This window comes from Aquila chrysaetos, chromosome Z, assembly GCF_900496995.4.
Source record: "Aquila chrysaetos chrysaetos chromosome Z, bAquChr1.4, whole genome shotgun sequence".
NCBI lineage: Eukaryota > Metazoa > Chordata > Aves > Accipitriformes > Accipitridae > Aquila > Aquila chrysaetos.
Genome location: NC_044030.1, coordinates 2,308,774 through 2,325,107, shown reverse-complemented (window position 1 = coordinate 2,325,107; position 16,334 = coordinate 2,308,774). Strand labels below are relative to the sequence as shown.

The 16,334-nt window shown below is 52.2% G+C and overlaps 1 long non-coding RNA gene across 3 annotated transcripts in view; it reads right to left on the bottom strand.

The window, feature by feature from the left end:
- Positions 1–15,819: 15,819 nt before the first annotated feature.
- Positions 15,820–16,334, bottom strand: part of LOC115336606 — a 1,986-nt gene continuing 1,471 nt past the window's right edge. For all 3 annotated transcript variants that reach the window (XR_003921841.2, XR_003921842.2, XR_005931555.1), the window contains 2 exons: positions 16,098–16,334; positions 15,820–15,907 (listed from right to left, as the gene is read on the bottom strand). The exon at positions 16,098–16,334 is cut by the window's right edge. This is a non-coding gene — a long non-coding RNA (uncharacterized LOC115336606). The remainder of the gene's footprint in view (positions 15,908–16,097) is intronic.

Sequence of the window (16,334 nt, the reverse complement as noted above, 5' to 3'; positions counted from 1 at the left end):
ATCTCATCGCGCGTTTTCTTTTCGTCCAGCTGCCTTCAGCAGGCACGTAGCACTGGCTGAAGGTCCTGTATGGGCCACCACAGGCCATGCTGCTGATCAGTGTCCCCTTCGGGGCACCCTGTGAGGCACGCAGGCTCTGACCGAGTTTGTTTTGGGGGGACGCACCTCTCTCCTTTCTTCCTTCAGCGTGCTTGGGAGCCCACAGCACAGTCATTTCTCCTACCATCGAGGGCTGGAAAGTTCAATATTTGACATCCAAATATTTGTGTGGCTCAGACTCCAAGAAACCATTAATGTTTAATATACAGGCTTAAACAATAAGCATTTATTTTCATTTATAAAACTAAAATAAGTCTGTTTTCAGAAATGCTCTGAACCCGCTGTTACTTCTCTGGAATTCCTGTGTTATGACTTAGACTAACACAAAAATAGGGTGTGACCAGAGTCAAGCCCAGTGTTTGTGCCTAATCCAGCAAAGCCTAGGAAACAATCAACCTGTGTTTTCATAGCATGAAGTTTTCATATTTTAATGTTTGACAAACATATTATTTACCCTTATTTCTTCTTTTTCTTAGATAAGGGGGTATGGAAGGAGAATCTTGGAGAGGAGTCTTTTCCAAATTAGCTAAACGGGAATAGATATGCTAATGTACACGCAGTGAGAATCCCAGGGGGACTCAAAACCCCATGTGGGCAGAGTCCAAGCAATGCTCTACTATGTGCAAATCTGGCATTGGCATAGGTCTGTGTTTTGCCCAAAGATGAGCCGATCCCAGGGTCACAGCTGGAAATCGTGTGTGGTCTGTATGCAGCAGAACCTCGGGGTGAAGCATGCAGATTTCGGCTCATCTGCACTGTGGATGCCAGAAACGGGAAAACCAAGTTTTTAAAAGTGTGTCTTAGCAGAGCACAAATGGCTTTTTCCAGCTCTAGTCTGTTTTGCTCCCTGGTGGGGAGCGCTTCTTCACACAAACTTCTGCCGATCGATAGAGTGACAGCCCTAATGTATAGTTAGTGTATGTGTGAGGGTCATACAGCTGTCCCTTCAGTAGACATTAATCCTACATCCAGAACTATGCGAGAGGTTAATGTTTGCTAATCTAACAGACTCTGTTTCTCTCCAGTCCTGCAGGGATGAAAGGATGTGAGCTTCACTTAAGCTTTTTAAGTTTGGTCTGTGATGGATTCTGCCTGTTTTATTGCAAACGGGAGGGATGGGGGCGGAAATCTGTCTCCACTCCTAACTCAGACTTTCCAAGCCAAGAATATTGTTATCATTATTTACCAAAGAGCAGAATTTTCCTTAGTGCCTAGCAAAGGAGCAGAAGGATTCCCCTGTGTGAGCTGAAAAGGGTCAGTAAGGAGGAAGGGGCAGAGGGGACGGGAGCGTTTGCTCCCAAGCAAGACGAGCCCTGCGTTCAGAGCCAAGCCTCCCTGGGGCTTGGCTATCCGAGCAGGAAAAATGTGAACTGCTGCATTTTGTGCCTTTCTTTTCAAAGTTGCTTGACAGTGAAAAACCATCAGGAGTGGGAATGCTGGGCAGAACGAGTCTGTGTTATGCCAGAAGAGGGGGGGTCCCTGTAACACCAGAGAAGTCTTTGAAGGGAAGCTTGCGGCATTCCCCAGGATACCAGCGTTTTCCAGGCTGCCGTGCCTGGAGGCAGCCACCCTTGTCTTACTGCAGGCTAACCCACACTGCAGGGTTTCCTCAGACAATGTAGGGATTTCTAGGGATTCCCAGGAGCGAACACATAACCCTCTTTATGACTACTATTATAGTTCCTTCAAAAACTACATTAGGTGGAGAAGGGAAAAGTTAGACTCTATACACCGCAGAGAGATCTCATGCAAGTAAATACAAGAACATTGCTTAGGCAGGGCAAGGCATATTTTCTGGCATGATATCAAGGAAATCATGCTGTGACCCAAGTACTGGTATTTGGATTCAACCTGAAATTACAGTAAATTAAAATAGGAAGTAGCAGGCTAACATCCTCCTGGAGAGCAGGGAAAAAAAAATAATAATAGGGCTGTAACTTCAGAATTTCCTAGGTTTGCAATGCAGTGGATCTGTGCTATCCAGTACGATAAATTTACCATCCCTTTGAAAGTAGCTATTGGGCTACTCATCACAAGGCAGATACAGAGGTGAAATAAATGCTTCTCGACTCTTGGTGCTCTCTAAAAGTGCTGTTTCGGCACAGCACAGCTTTACAGGAGCCCAAGCTGGAAAGGCATTAGCACATGACAACATTACTTTTTACTATAGGACTAATTACATCTAAAGTTTAACTTGAGAACACTAAATCAATACAATTTTTAGCACTGCATTGTGGAAACAAATAGATTAGCACAGCTGACCCATGTCTGCAGTTGGTAAAGTAGGTCTGAAAAGAGCAGTGCTGTGGGCAGAATAGCAGCAGCAGGCTACATACAGCATGGGGTCTCCTCTCCTCCCCTCGCCCTCCCACAACCTGCACTGAAAGGGGTGCCCGGCTCCCTTTTTCCACCACATCCCAGTGCTTCAAGGCCTGATTTTCTGATCAGATTATCCTGAAAGCATGCAGACAAATTGATCTGGGATAGTCCAGTCCCACCCACCCCCACATCAGACTGGTGACTCTGGGACCTGACATAAACCGCATTTCTTCTCGATACCCCAGACAGGCAGATGGATCGATAATAGATTAGCTATAGGCGGCCCGGTGATTTTAAGAAAGAATGAACTGTGAGGTTTACTTAGTCCTTCTGTGATTCCTAACCCTCTTGTTGAGCACGAATAAAACATTTCTCCGTGACCGTCAAATGCCCACCATTCACATGCAACTGCTGTTGAAATTGCTCTTGAGACTAAACAGCCCCCCCCAGGACTCTGCAACCTTTTTTATAAAAGGGGAGTGGGGAGACGAGAGAAGACGGACTCACTTTAAGAATCAGTGGTTTTACAGCACAACAAGGAAAAAAACTTCTTTATGGCTTTTCTGGGACTTCAGGATTTTGTGTTTCTATTTTTACAAGAATAGGCTGATTTGTCTTAGGCTATTACTGTCTATTACTGCTGGAAGTCCCGGGGAAAGGTGGGAAGCAGAGAATTCTGGCAATCTGCCTAAAGAGAAATCAATGAAACAAATTAATCCTTCGCAGGCTGCAATGACACAGTAATCCATCATTCAGAGCTGCTTTTATACACCAAATCAGAGAGCAGAGGAAAGAGCCCTGGGGGACATCACAGACAACAACTTACAGCAACACTGGGAAAATACTAAGGAATCAGTTTATTTAAAGAGGATAGATTTCAGTTGATTGCCTATTTCGTTTTATAGAGATTTTTCTTCCACAGTGCTGCGAAGCTCTGGGCGGATGGCTCTATCTGCTGAACACTGGCTCCCTGGATCCCCTCCGTGGGCTTCCAGGGAGGGGAGGGGGGGTGGAGAATAAGTCTTTTTAACCGTGATGGGCGAGTGGCTGAGATACTGGCTTTTGGAGGCGAGGAGGGAGGGGAGGGTCACCGAAACCCCGCTGCGGGCTTTGCAGGATCGGGCCCCTCGGGATTGATATCCTGACCCACCTTTTCAGCTCCGTGGGATGAATGCGGGGCGGGGGGGGGGGGGGGGGGGGGGGGCGGGGGGAGCCGGCTGCCAACGGCACCGGGGGTCCCCGGCCCTGGGGGGTGGGCAGGATCAAACCTACTCTCCCCCTCCATTCTCGCCGCCCACTGTGGTCACCTTTTCGGGAAACCCACGCAGCGGGGGGGGGGGGGGGGTGTGCATCCCTAAGGGTGACACACACACACCGGGACACCCCGCCGTCTGCTGCCCGATCGCCCTGAGCCCTGCCGAAAGCAGCGGGGGGTACGGGCAGGAGTCAGGCAGCGGTTTGGCAGCACGCTGGAAATCAGCACGAAACGGTGAAACAGCAAAACTGCCGAAACACGGGCACCGGGGTGCTATCAGATAATTTTATTTTTTTATTTCCCCCTCCCAAGTGCGAAGGGGTAATTTTGGTAGCCCGCTTGCATGTTGGTTTCACCACCCTGGACACTTGGGAAGCGTGTTTTATTCTGGTTTTCCCCTACTTGGAAGAGATGGATAACGCAAGGACCTGGTGGTGCTTCTGGGGTCAGGAGAAGTATGCTAATTGGGGAGTCTAATTGCTTCAAGCAGTCATGCCTCTAAACATGGAGAGCGCCGTTGATGGAGTCAGTCTGTTCCTAATAAAATGAAGAAGCACTGAATTAAATTCCCAAGAAAGGGACTATAAAAGTTTCCACAGTGTAACTAAATGACTTCACCTATACTATTACCCCTCAGATGACATCTTGAAAGAAGGCAGACTCAATACAGCTCCATATTCATAAATTGGCTGCGCTTAGGCCGGTAAATCTGGACTGATTTAAAAAGGTTTTTTCATCCTCCCAATCAAATGAAGTCATTGTTAATTAGATGTTTTCTGTTAACAATGTCGCTATTCCCTCTGTTACCTGCTCACACATATAGTGAACTCCTTACAGCATCTGGATCAGCAGATTTTTTTTTTTTTTTTTTTTTTTTTGGTGTCAGCCTGAAAGGTGGTTTCCCTCTTGTGACTCTCCTTTTCGGGGCGAATATCATTCATTCTGCTCCTGGCGGCATAAATGCCGCCTCTGGATATTTTTAGAGATCATCAATATCCCTGGCGGGGCTGTGCAAAGAGGGAGACCTGCGACCCTCCTCCCCCGGGGAAAAGCCTGCCGGGGATCCCCACTGGGATGGCAAGCACTCCCAGACAACCCAGGAGGGTTTCGGGGTGCTGATGGCCTGCAGCTGGTCGCCGGGGCCCGCTTGCCCTGCTTGGAACAGCCGCCGAGAGAGGCACAAGGTTGGAGGAGAAGTGTGCGGCGGGGAAAAGAGAAAAAAAAAAAAAAAAGAAGAAGAAGAAGAAAAAAAAAAAAGAAGCACCAAACTTCCCCCCTGGTAGCTCGGGATGTTTACAATCATAAGAACACCCGCAGCTCCTGCTCCTCGGGCTGTCCCCCTCGTAGTGAGAGGCATTTCGGGGCGCGTTTCGCTCAGTTTAAGTGGTTTATAAGAGGTTTTTAAAAGAGTGCTTTCTGGCTGCTCGGAGGACCTGCGGGGATGCCACTTTTCCCTGCTTCCCCCGCCAGCTCCGGGGGGGGCGACCCAGCCCTCGGGTCTTACAAGCCCGCAGCAAAGCCCAGGCGTGACGGGAAGGACACGAGAGACATCCCACGGGTTGTGATGGGGCAGGAGGTTATCCCAGCGCGGGGTGCGGGAGCTGCGCGGTGCTTAAGCGGTTCTGCGGGGGATTGCGGGAGGAGCGCGGAGATGCGCTGGGTAACGCGTAGTTGAGCCGTCCCTTTCCTAGGCTGGCAGGAGGAAGCAGGGTCGTCCTGCTTAATTAGCTATAGCAGGTGGGTTTGGGGTCTTGGGGTTTTTTTTTGCCGAGTGCTTTGCACCTAAACCGGTGACCTCTTCAGATTTCCCCCCTCAATCCTTTGTGCCATTTAAGCCCGTCTTCATCCTACTTAGACAGATGCAGTCGTGTGCTTCATGTGTCTCTCTCCCGGAATTGGCTCCAAATAAACGGATCAGGAATGTAAAACTATCCCCCCAAGACATATGACTAAGAATTGTCAAGGAGACTTTGGTCCACTATCCATGTCTATTATGCCAGTCACTCATCATGATCCCTTGTGGTGTGTCATACGTCATCGTGACACTGATCCATGACACAGTTTAATGCTATTCGGGGATGCTCCGGCGTAGCACAGCAGCCCGCCTCCACCCTGCACCTTTGCGACTCGCTGCAAATGCATCCCCCGGATCCTCTCCAAAAGACCGCCGCACAGCCTAAATTAAAAGCCACCATCCCAGGCACTTTCTGGCCAAAAAAAGCGCATTGCTCGGGGTTTCTAGCTTTTCCCCTGTTTCCGGGTTGTTTTGGTTTTCCTCCCCGCCTCTTTTTTTGCCTCGGGTCCCTCAGCAGAGCGGCTGTCCTCACCCTCCCTCCCCTCCCAACCTTGGGCTGAAAAGCAACCCCCCGCTTATCTCCGGGGGGGGGGGGGGGGGGTGTCTCCGCCTCTTGCCGTGCGCTGCACCCCGCGTTAAGGCGTTCAGCGCTCCTGACATCAAACCGAGAACGATGCCTGTCCACACACGAGCTATCTATTCCACGCGTGGGCGAAAGGCAGCATCTCCGCGCTGGGTACACACAGGAGAGGCCAGCGGGCGGCCGGAGAGCCGGGGGGGGGGGGGGGTGTAAGGACGCCAGCCCACCCCTCTCTGCAACTTCGTGGGTCCGTAGCCGGGGGGGGGGCCGGACACCCAGCGGGCTGGGGGGGGGGGGGGGGGCTGCGTGGCAGTGTCCGGGGGCCACCGCCCGACCCGGAGTCGGAGCATCCTCTGGGCTCCGGCCCCGGGGCTGCGGGAGGGAGGCAGACAATAGCGGCGGCAGCAACACCTGCGATCTATCACGGCGATGAAATATGTACAGTAATGTGGAGTAATTGCTCTTTCCGCTTCCAGAGGGAGCTCAAAGCTGGAAAATCAAGGTTAGAGTCTTCCAAACTGTAAACAATTTCCACAGGGCACATCCAAAGCGCACGCAGATAGACAGGGAGACAGACAGAGAGAGAGAGTTCCCCGTTTGTCTCAGAAGGGACTTTAAGATTCATTTAACATCGTGCGAGGAGGGATAAAGGCTCTGTCAACGTGTATTAATCTGTTTAGCTACAGCACGGGGCTGAGAAACTTTTACCTGCGCGCAGCGGGGAGAAACACGGCGGGGGGGGGTGTACAGGGTGAGCGGGGATCCGGGCTCATGTACGGCAGGATCAGCGCCGGAGTAATTAATGCACCGCAGACCACAGGGTTGTTTAGCAAGTACATAAACTCCGTCTGGAAATAGCGAGCTGCCTGTGCACGTTCACGCAGGGATGTCACGCGTGTCGTGAGCCTACGGCTGCGTGTCAGCGCTGGTGTCCCGCCTGCCTGCAGAGGTTTCGGGGTTCGGGCTCGTGTGATACACCCGAGTGTAGCGTGGGATGTGGATCTATACATCCACCCCAGCGTACGCACCTCCCTCTGTAAGTTTTCCCTCCGTGTAACTCCGCGCGCATCCGTGCCACATGTGTTATTAAATGCAGATAATCCCACTCGGCGGTTCACAGTTCAGTAACGGCTGACACTAAAAATTTAATGCTGACTCGGGAAGTGGCACAAGCTAATTAGGAGGTGCGTCGAGCACGGACCCCTTGGAAGAGCGGCTGAGATTGGGGTCTGGGGAGAGGGCTTACTTCCTCGCTGCGCTGAGCTCGGCCAGTGCTCAAGAGGTGAAAACCCATCCTCATCCTCATGCCCGGGTCGTGCCCACCCCGTGCTGCCCGCTTACCTGCTTCAGGTCACACACCCACTCATACTCACACACGCGGTCCCTGCCTCCTGCACCCAGCCAGGTGCAGCATCCCCGCTCCCCATCTCCCCCACACACCTCCCTGCAGCCGGGGGAGCCTCTCCCCGCTCTCTGCCCCGTCTCCGTCCCCGTCCCCCCCCCGCTCCCGGCTACCAGGACTCCGAGCAGTGTCACAACCTGCGTATAAATCACGGGGAACAAGCCGCAGGTTCGTTTCCTTCGGGGAAAAATAAACAAGTAAAAATAAATAAATGAACCCAGCTTTATTGCTCTTTTAGCAGAGGGATGGCATGTCTCCGCTTATAAAAGGGGGGGGGGGGGGGGGGGCGGGTGAAGAAGACAGTACATTAAAGAGTCACCACCGTCTCCCTGACAAGTCATTACGCCTTTATCCCCCGTCAATTAACCACACCTCACGGGGCTGCTGCTAACAGCTAAATTGGGCTGAAAACTAAGGGATCCTCCTCGACCCCCAGCGTGTACCCGGGATGGGGAGGTCCCCTCGGGCGGCCCCGAAAGAGCCGAGGGTCCCCGCTCAGCCCCGGGGAGCGGGGCCGGGCGGACGGGTGCGCGCAGGCGGGCGGAGCGGCTGCGCACCCGCGCAAGGCGGTAGCAGCAGCAGCGGAGGGGTCGGGGGTCGCGGGAAGCAGCTTCGGCCCAGGGATGCTCCTTCAGAGCATGGCGCCTGGGGGGGACGCCTCCCTGGGCTGCCAAAAGTTTTCCTTTCTTCTGTTTTTGGGGTTTTGTTTTTAATTATTATTATTTTTATTTCCCTAAACTCCTCACCCCGCGCTGGAGCCCTCATCCCTAGCACAGTCCAGCAAACAATTCTTTTTATCTCCTTTACAACAGCAATTTTATGCGATACAATGCGACATAGACAGCAATGAATATGCATAGAGAGATGCTAGGGGACGTGAATGCGTACGGTAAAATGCCACCTTCCCTACCTGTCCTTTTTCTTAGCTAGTTCGAACAAAAGGCATCCCGGATGCTTTTTGTGGCACTGAATTAATTCCAAATATTTAGTACACAAACTTAGCGAGCCTAAAGGAGATTAATTTTCCAGAGTAATCCAATTAAAAGATTTCTAAACTAATCTTTTTGCAAAAAAAAAAAAAAATAGTGCAAGGCTAAAGAGGAAAATCGTTTTTATGACAGTGATTTATTGCACCAGTTTGGTCTATAGAAAGAGGCTTTCCTCGCTTGGAGATGACCACTCTTCCACCCCCCCCCCCGTCCCCCCGAGGTCGCAAACATACCCTAGCGTACATGTGGCTGCATCTGTTTATTTTATTTTATTTTTATTTTCTGGAAAGACTTATCATCCAGGCGCGAATCTCTCCCTTAACGCGTCGAGGAAGGGAGTTTGGTCGCTTACAAGTACCCTAGACTTTTTAAAGTGCTAATAGATTTATGGTCTCTTTTCCGACGCCCATCCAGAGTAATTAGCACATATGTTCTAAATAGATGATAGTTTTGTGAGCAATAAAGCAATTACCCATCGCTGGAGCTGACAGTTCCTCCAACTAAACTCCAACCAGCAGCTAATTGGAAAAGTCATTTCAGCTCCATTGTCTGCAATTAGTCCTGCTAAACTATTACACCCAAACTACCTGGTTTGAGGTTTATTTATTCATTTCTATTTGCATTTACAAACGTTTACCAAGTCACGCTTAACTTTTCCAGGCGACGAGCGTCTCTGGGGCTGGGGTTTGTTTTTTGGCTTTTGGGGGGGGGGGGGGGGGGGTCTCGTTTTGCATCCAGGATAGCCACGCTCCCATCTTGGCGGTGCTGGAGGGCTCAGTGGTTCACAAACATGTGTTCACTCTGCTGAGCCGGGGTGATAAACCCGTATTTTCCTGGCCAGTGCAGCCAAGCGGGCGGGCGAGGGCGGTGGGGAGGAAGGAGAAGGGTAATCCTGCTAAAAAAAAATAAAAAATAAAAAAAAAACCACCACCACCACTACCACTAATTTCCCTTCCACCCAAGCTCTGCATTCTCTGCATTTAGGGGCAGCCTGGATGCCCCCCCCCCAGCACCCCATGTCGCAGGTGCCTCTGTGGTGGAGGAGCCCGTGTCCGTCCATGTCGTCCCCCCACAGCCCCGCCTGGGGACACGGTGCCCCCACCCTCCGGCCCCTTTTCTGTCCGACCCCCCCCGCAAACTGCCTCCTCCTCGAGAGTGGAAAAATTAAACAAGGCGGTGGGGGCTGAGGACTTGTGCACAGTGAGTGGAAAAAATGTGTTAAACATCGGTTTGACGCCCCACCGGAGATTCAAAATATACACCGGCTGGATTTCTTCTACTTAATTTAATCTTTATTGGACTGGGTTTCTTCTCGCCATCTATTCAGCAGAAGTCCCAGCAAAACGTATCACAGGAGAGAAAAGGGTCGGGGGGGGGGGACACGGGGGAGGACTGTTTAGTCCTTCATTTGAACCGCAGACTTTAGCAGGTATTTAGCAGGGAGGCACTCCAAGGAGTTTGAAGTAGGTCTCTTAAGTCAAGACTTCTGCCCAGGGCTTGAGCTGGTCCTGGAGTGGAAAAGATTTGTGTGTTGGGATGGGAACTTGTAGCCTTAGCAACAAAGTAGTCACTTGAAGGAATTTACAGCGAAAGCATCCCAGACTGAGAAAGAAACGCCAATTTCTGAGCGGCTAGGAGGGAAGAGATAGTGCCCTGGCTTGAGCCTCTAGAACAAAGCTTTTTCTATTTGCCAGCCGCCCCCAATTTTGTCCGCCTCTCTTTTCCTTTTTTTTTTTTTGGTTAAGTCTCAACAAAAAAAAAAAAAAAAAAACAAACAAACAAAAAAAAAACACAACAGACTTGGCAAGGTGACCCCGAGAATACCGCGGGCACCCCCGTCGCCGCCTGCACAGCGGCCGGGCTCTGGCAACAGGCAAAGCAGAGTCGGTTGCCCACCGAAGGGCGACAGCCCCCTCCAAAAGCCACCCTCTCCCGGCGGCCGGGGATGCCTTCCAGTCCTGGCACCCTCAATCAGTGCCAATTTCCAAAATCCCGAGGTCTGAGGATGGGGTGGGGGCGGGGGGGGAGAGAATGTCGGGCCGCCTCTCCGCGCTGCCCCTCCGAGCATCACCCCCCCCCGGGAGGGGTCCCTACCCCCTGAGGGGGTCTCTGGGGCGCCGGTTGCAGTACCCTGCCGTGCGGGGGGGGGGGGGGGCACGCCTGTGCCTCCGCGGGCGCGCAGGGTGTGCGCATGGCAGACGCCGGCTGCAGGGGTCTGCCCACGCGAGTCCCTGCCTGCGCGCACCCACGGGCACGCACCCCTCCGGCCAGGCAGCCCCCGCGCAAAAAGCATTTTCGTTGCTCCCCGAGCACACCCCCCCCCCCTTTTTTTTTTCCCTTTTTTTTTTTTCTTTTTCCATTACGAGCGATTAGATGGTGTCTATTCAAAGTTGCTGATCCAGAGAGAAAATAGGAGTAGATAAAAGGAGATTTCAAGTGACCTCCTCGTCCCTTTCACACCAACCTGAGCCCCAGAATAGCCAAGGATCAACTCGGACAAAAGCCCTTTCCTTTTCCCTTTCAGCTTCAGAAGATTCAGTGCAAGGGGTTAACAATAAAACATATAACTCCAGCCCCGTTTGGTAGGATCAGGCAATTTTGTATACCTTATTAACGACATCGTTGGATATGCCCAGGCTTCACCCCTAGAAACGTGTGAATAAAAAAATATATAATAATAAATTAAAAAAAAAAGCCTTCGCGTGGTAAAAACATAGCAGTCATTTACAGCTTTTGTGTTGTGCTGGAGCTATTTGCTGTGTTTATTCTGTTTCGTTTAAACTTTATCTAAAGCGCATCCCCGTCCTCCCCACGCAGACAGAATACGCTGTAATAAACATATCTTACTCCTGACAGTTTAAGTGAAAATGCTAAGGTTTATTACTCAGATCAACTTCTGATGAGGTAAATATGATTATATCGCTACTGTTGTTACCAGCCGCACTGCTGCATTTTCCCCAGCAAAATACTTTTGCACCGTTTTATCTCGGATGCAGGGGAGAAAGTGACATTAAATACTTAAACGTCTTGGAGCCGGTCTCTGGTCTGCGGAAAGTCCAGCTTGAATCTACTCCTGACGGACTAATCCCCGCAGTAAAAGAAATGGGATCTCTGACAGGTAACTATTAAGAAAATGATTATATACTGCCGTCGATTGCGTTGTCAGGACAATCTCACAACTTTCAAACTCGTTTCCAAACGTCAGCTCTCCATCAAAAGCTCCAGCCCAATTCGGAATCATAAATAACACCAAATTCATCCCTAACAGGAGCCGGGGGTTTAAAATACAGTCAGAGGTGTTTCAACGCAAAGCCTCGTGTTAATGGCTTTTGTACACTTTTGTTTCTCTTGGCTTCGGCGCTCAGATCACCGCAGCTTTATTTGTGCCGAAAGTAAATATTTGGTCCTGGATTCACCAGTGTGTTGAAAATGTTTCCCAGATTTGCCTTATATAAGGAAGGTTTGATTTGCATCAAGAGGTCATCAATTTCTTTTCCTGCAGCTCTACTTGGGAATTGCCATGCTCCTTTATTCTGTTAGGCAAGTGGCCTTCGGTTTGGGTGCTTTCTCTCCCCTCCCCACGCAGACATGGTTTTTTTGGTTTTTGAGTTTGGGGGGTTTTGGGGGTGGTTTTTTTTTTTTTACTTCCAGACACAGATTTAAATTTTTTTTACTCTTTTTTCTTTTTTTTTCTTTTTAATTTAAAAAAAAAAAAAAAGCAGACTTTCGGATGCTCAGGCGTTTCTGTTTGGATAGATGGCGAGCGCAAAGTTGTGATTCAGCGCCCTGCTTTCGGGTTGGCACCGGAGCCCGGTACTTTTAAGCGCTAACAAATGACAAACCCCGGCTCGGCGCGGCCCCGCTGCCGGGGAGGCTGCGGGGACAGCAGATTGCCTTCCCGAGGGGGTGGCGGGGGGGGGGGGGAGATTGGGGAGGGGGGCCGTTGTCACGCCGCTTTTTTGCCAATCCCGTCTAAAATAATTCCAGGGAAGCAGGCGGCGTGCGCGGAGGGGAAGGGCGGTCGCGCCTCTGGGTTAAGCACACGCGGAGGGCGAGGAGCAGTGGGAGCACCGCGGGCGAGGGGGGGAACGGGACACGGGGACACGGACCTCTCCCCGGGGGTCGTGGGACCCTCTGGGATGTGTGGCCGGTCCGGACAATGCGGGCATGTCGGCCGCAACCCCAGGAGGACGTTTCTGTGTGGGAAGCGGGGGGGGAAGCAGTCTGCTCCCACGAGTGATTAAAAAAAGAAATAAATAAGGAAGGATATGCGTGATGGGGGGCCAGGGGCAAGTGCGGGGGGCGCGCTTAGGAGGGAAGGTGGAGGCCCTTCTTTCCCAAGGCCAGCAGCCTTCAGTGGGATGTAGTGAAAGGGCCTGGGCGATGGGTTTGGGCGATAGTAACAGGGATACCTAGAGGGAAGATGCCCACCCGGGAGGCCCGGGGTGGTTGGGGGGTGGTGGGCATCCCCCAGGCATCGGGCTTCTTTTAGAAAGCGGCAGGGGGTCGGCACAAAGCCCCCACCGGCGTGCGCATCCCACAGGGCTGCTCCAGGCAGGTGATACGGGCAGCAGCAAGCGAGGAGCCCAGACCCCCCACCCGGAGTGTCCAGCCCCCCCCCCCCCGGCTGCCCAGGGTGATGCAACCCACCTAAGACCCCCTTCCCAGGGCAGGGGGCCACCGCTTCCCCTCATAAAGGACCACCCCCCCCATCTGCACATCACGTATCGCGTTCCTCAAAGAACTTAGTTGTCCTTCAGGTCTAGCTGAAGTGGGGGGTGGGGGGGGAGAAGGGGGGAAAAAAGAAAGGGAAAAAAAGGGGGGGGGGGGTAAAAGAAGGAAAAGGCCTGGGAGGAAAGGCCCCAGCACCGCTGATGGGAAATGAGGCCTGGCCGGGCACTGTGGCTGTCGAGGCCTGTCCCAGCACCGCAGCCCCCAGCCCGGCTGCAGGGGCCCCAGAGTGGGGGGCAACAGGTCCGGGACACACGATTAAGGCTGGGGAGGCTGGGGTGTCCCGTTGTGACCGGTCACATCCCGTTTGCAAATGGCCCGGCCCAGGAAAGGGGCTGCCCCGACGGCTCCGACCGGGGCAGGGGGGGTGGTATGGGGGAGAGGGGAAGGGACCCCAACGCAACCCTCTGGTTTTACAGCATCCCGGCTTGAAGGTGTCCACCGGTCAGAGCAGGGGACGGCTAAAAAAGCTAAAAATTGGGAAGGAGAGGGACGTTTTTGCACGTCAGAACTGCTCGCTGCGCCCTGTGAAAGCAGCCTGCGCATTTATTGTCCTCTGTCTACCCCCTCCCTACGTGCGTGTATGCATATATATATATACACACACGTATAGATGTACATCCGTGCGTGTGTGAGTGTATTTTTATATGTATATATATTGCCTTGTGGAGATTGGCAGGTGAAACAAACACTTAATGTTTGTTTTGAAAAATGCAGGCTATGGGTCTCAGCTCCCAGCTTACATGCAGCCCGGCCGCTTACAAAATAATAATAATACCACCATTAATTGGGGTTTATAGTACACTCTCCCCCACCACCACCCCCTTCGCCTCCCTCCCCGCCAGAAATAGCGTGTAGAAGTTGTCCCCACTGATCTCTAGAGGAACTTTTCCTTTCCGGAGGGGACGAGAAGGCTGGAGAAGAGAGAGGAGCCAGCGCCGTCCCGGGTTGGGTTACACCGGGGCGGACGGGGAGGGGTGGGGGAGAGAAAGAGACACACAGAAGGTGGGGGGGGGGGGGGAAGCCAAACCCTAAATCCTCCCAAAACTCTGCTACCTTCAGATCCCAGCCTAGACCCTGGCCTGGGGAAAGTGGGGTCTGGGGCGACAGAAGGAAAATGAAGTCTGAGCAAGCCTCCAGCGCCGTCTCCTCTGCCCATTCCAGACCCGCAAAGGTTAAAAAGCAATCACAGCTCATTTCCCAATTAAATGTGAGTTGTGACCATTTTTAAGTGTCCCTGTAATTTGTCGGGGAGAGGAAATGCCTCCCGTCGATTGAACTGTGTTTTAACCTGGTCAGCTGAGGCATGAGGCTACTTTTATTGATGGATGCCCTCCGTCCCGGCTCCCCCCCCTCCCCAGCCTCCTGCACAACCACAGGACGCCGCAGACGGGATTTTCCTCGGGACTCCCGCAAACTTCACCGGCCCTTCACGCATCGGCTTTTTTAAAACCCACATTTAACAGTCGCTTTCCCTCAGCACGCAGCAAAGGAAAACCGCCAAGCGTTTACAGCCAGGCGAGGGGAGAAAATACCTCCCTGCCGCGCACACACACACATATATATATATACACACACACACCCCCTACCCAGACCAGCGCAATTTGAGCGGGTTTGGGCTTCCTCCTGATTGCGGTTGCGCCTAGCGCGGCTGGGAAGCATCTGATTGCTGCCCCTTTAATCTGTTGACACTATCACCCGGATAAACAGGCTGCCATCGATCTTTTCATTAGGTGATCAAATAACAAACAGAGCAGGTGAAAGAGAAGAGCGTTAGGATGCTCGCACTTCCCTACCCCGGCGTCCTGCTGCTGTTGCTGCTGCTGCCGCCAGCCCTAGAAGTTGTGCTCCGCATTGACGTGGGGTCGGGTGCTTGCGGTACACGCGTGGGTCAGCTCTGACAGACGCGCGAGGGGTGCAGTGGAAATACCCACACCCGTTTCTATAGGGGGAAAGGGAAAGAAGGAGAAGGACGCGGCGGGGGGGGGGGGGGGAATTCTAGGGACAACATGAGGGCAAGGCACCTCTCCCTCCACCCGAATAACGGGATGCCCAGATAACAGGACGCCGGAGATATGGGGGGGGGGGGGGGGGTAATGGACGGCGGGGGGGGAATAGGGGAAGGTCTCCCCGCCAAGTGCCGCGGCCCCGCTCCCCTCCCTCCGCCCCGAAACCCCGAGGAGGGAACCGGAGACTTGCCTGGGGTGGGGCCGGCGTGGCCGGGGAGCCGGGGCCGGCGGCGGGGAGCCGGGTCCGGGAGGAGCCGGGCTGCGGCTGCTGGGTCCGTCCACCTTCTCCCAGGCTTTCTGCCTGTGCCTGTGTCTGTGTCTGTGTCTCTGTCTCTCTCTCTCTCTCTCACTCTCTCTCTCTCTCTCCCCGTGCCTTGCTCTGCCTCTTTTACTCCCTGTCTCTTCACAGTCTGGGGAGTAAAATCTAGATGATATACATACCGAGCTTGCTTTTTTTGTCCGGTTTAATCTTATTCGTTTCACCTTTTCACTGACCAAGAGCGAGGACCGAGAGTTTATTTGGAAAGAGGGAGAGAGAGGAAAGGAGCCTACTGTTGCATAGTCAATAACATCCTTTTTATCAATGCAATATACAATAGAGACGGCTTGGCCAAGGGACTCATTGAAAATCTCTTCATTATTTCGGGACAAAATCAAGCGTTTATTCTGATCTCAGAAATGATGAAGGATTCTCCTCTCCAGCCGGCTCCCAGCCTCAGATTTCAGAGCTGACAGGGAAAGAAGGAGAAAAAAAAAAAAATTGTGATCACGATACATCAAAGTTGAGGGCTTTTTTCTTTCTTTTTTTTTTTTTTAAAGAAAGCAGCATCTCTTTGGAAAAAAAAAAAAAAACAATAAAACTTCTTTCATGTATTTCACCCCCTTTCCCCACGCAGGTTTTTTCCCCCGGCTTCCAACCTGATTATAAACTTTTATGGGAGCTAAGAGGATAGCAGCAGGGTGTCGAGCTGTTGGTGAGGGGGTGGTGGTGGGTTTGGGGGTTGTTTTTTGCTTGGTTTTTTTTTTTCTTTTTACAGTTTGTTTCTTCTTTGCCACACGCAGTCTTCCGACCCCAAAGCGAATTTCAGACCTCTGGCTGAAGAGGGAGGAGGTTCGTGAGAAAGGAGAGACAGAAATCGCGAAGAAGGGGTTTCT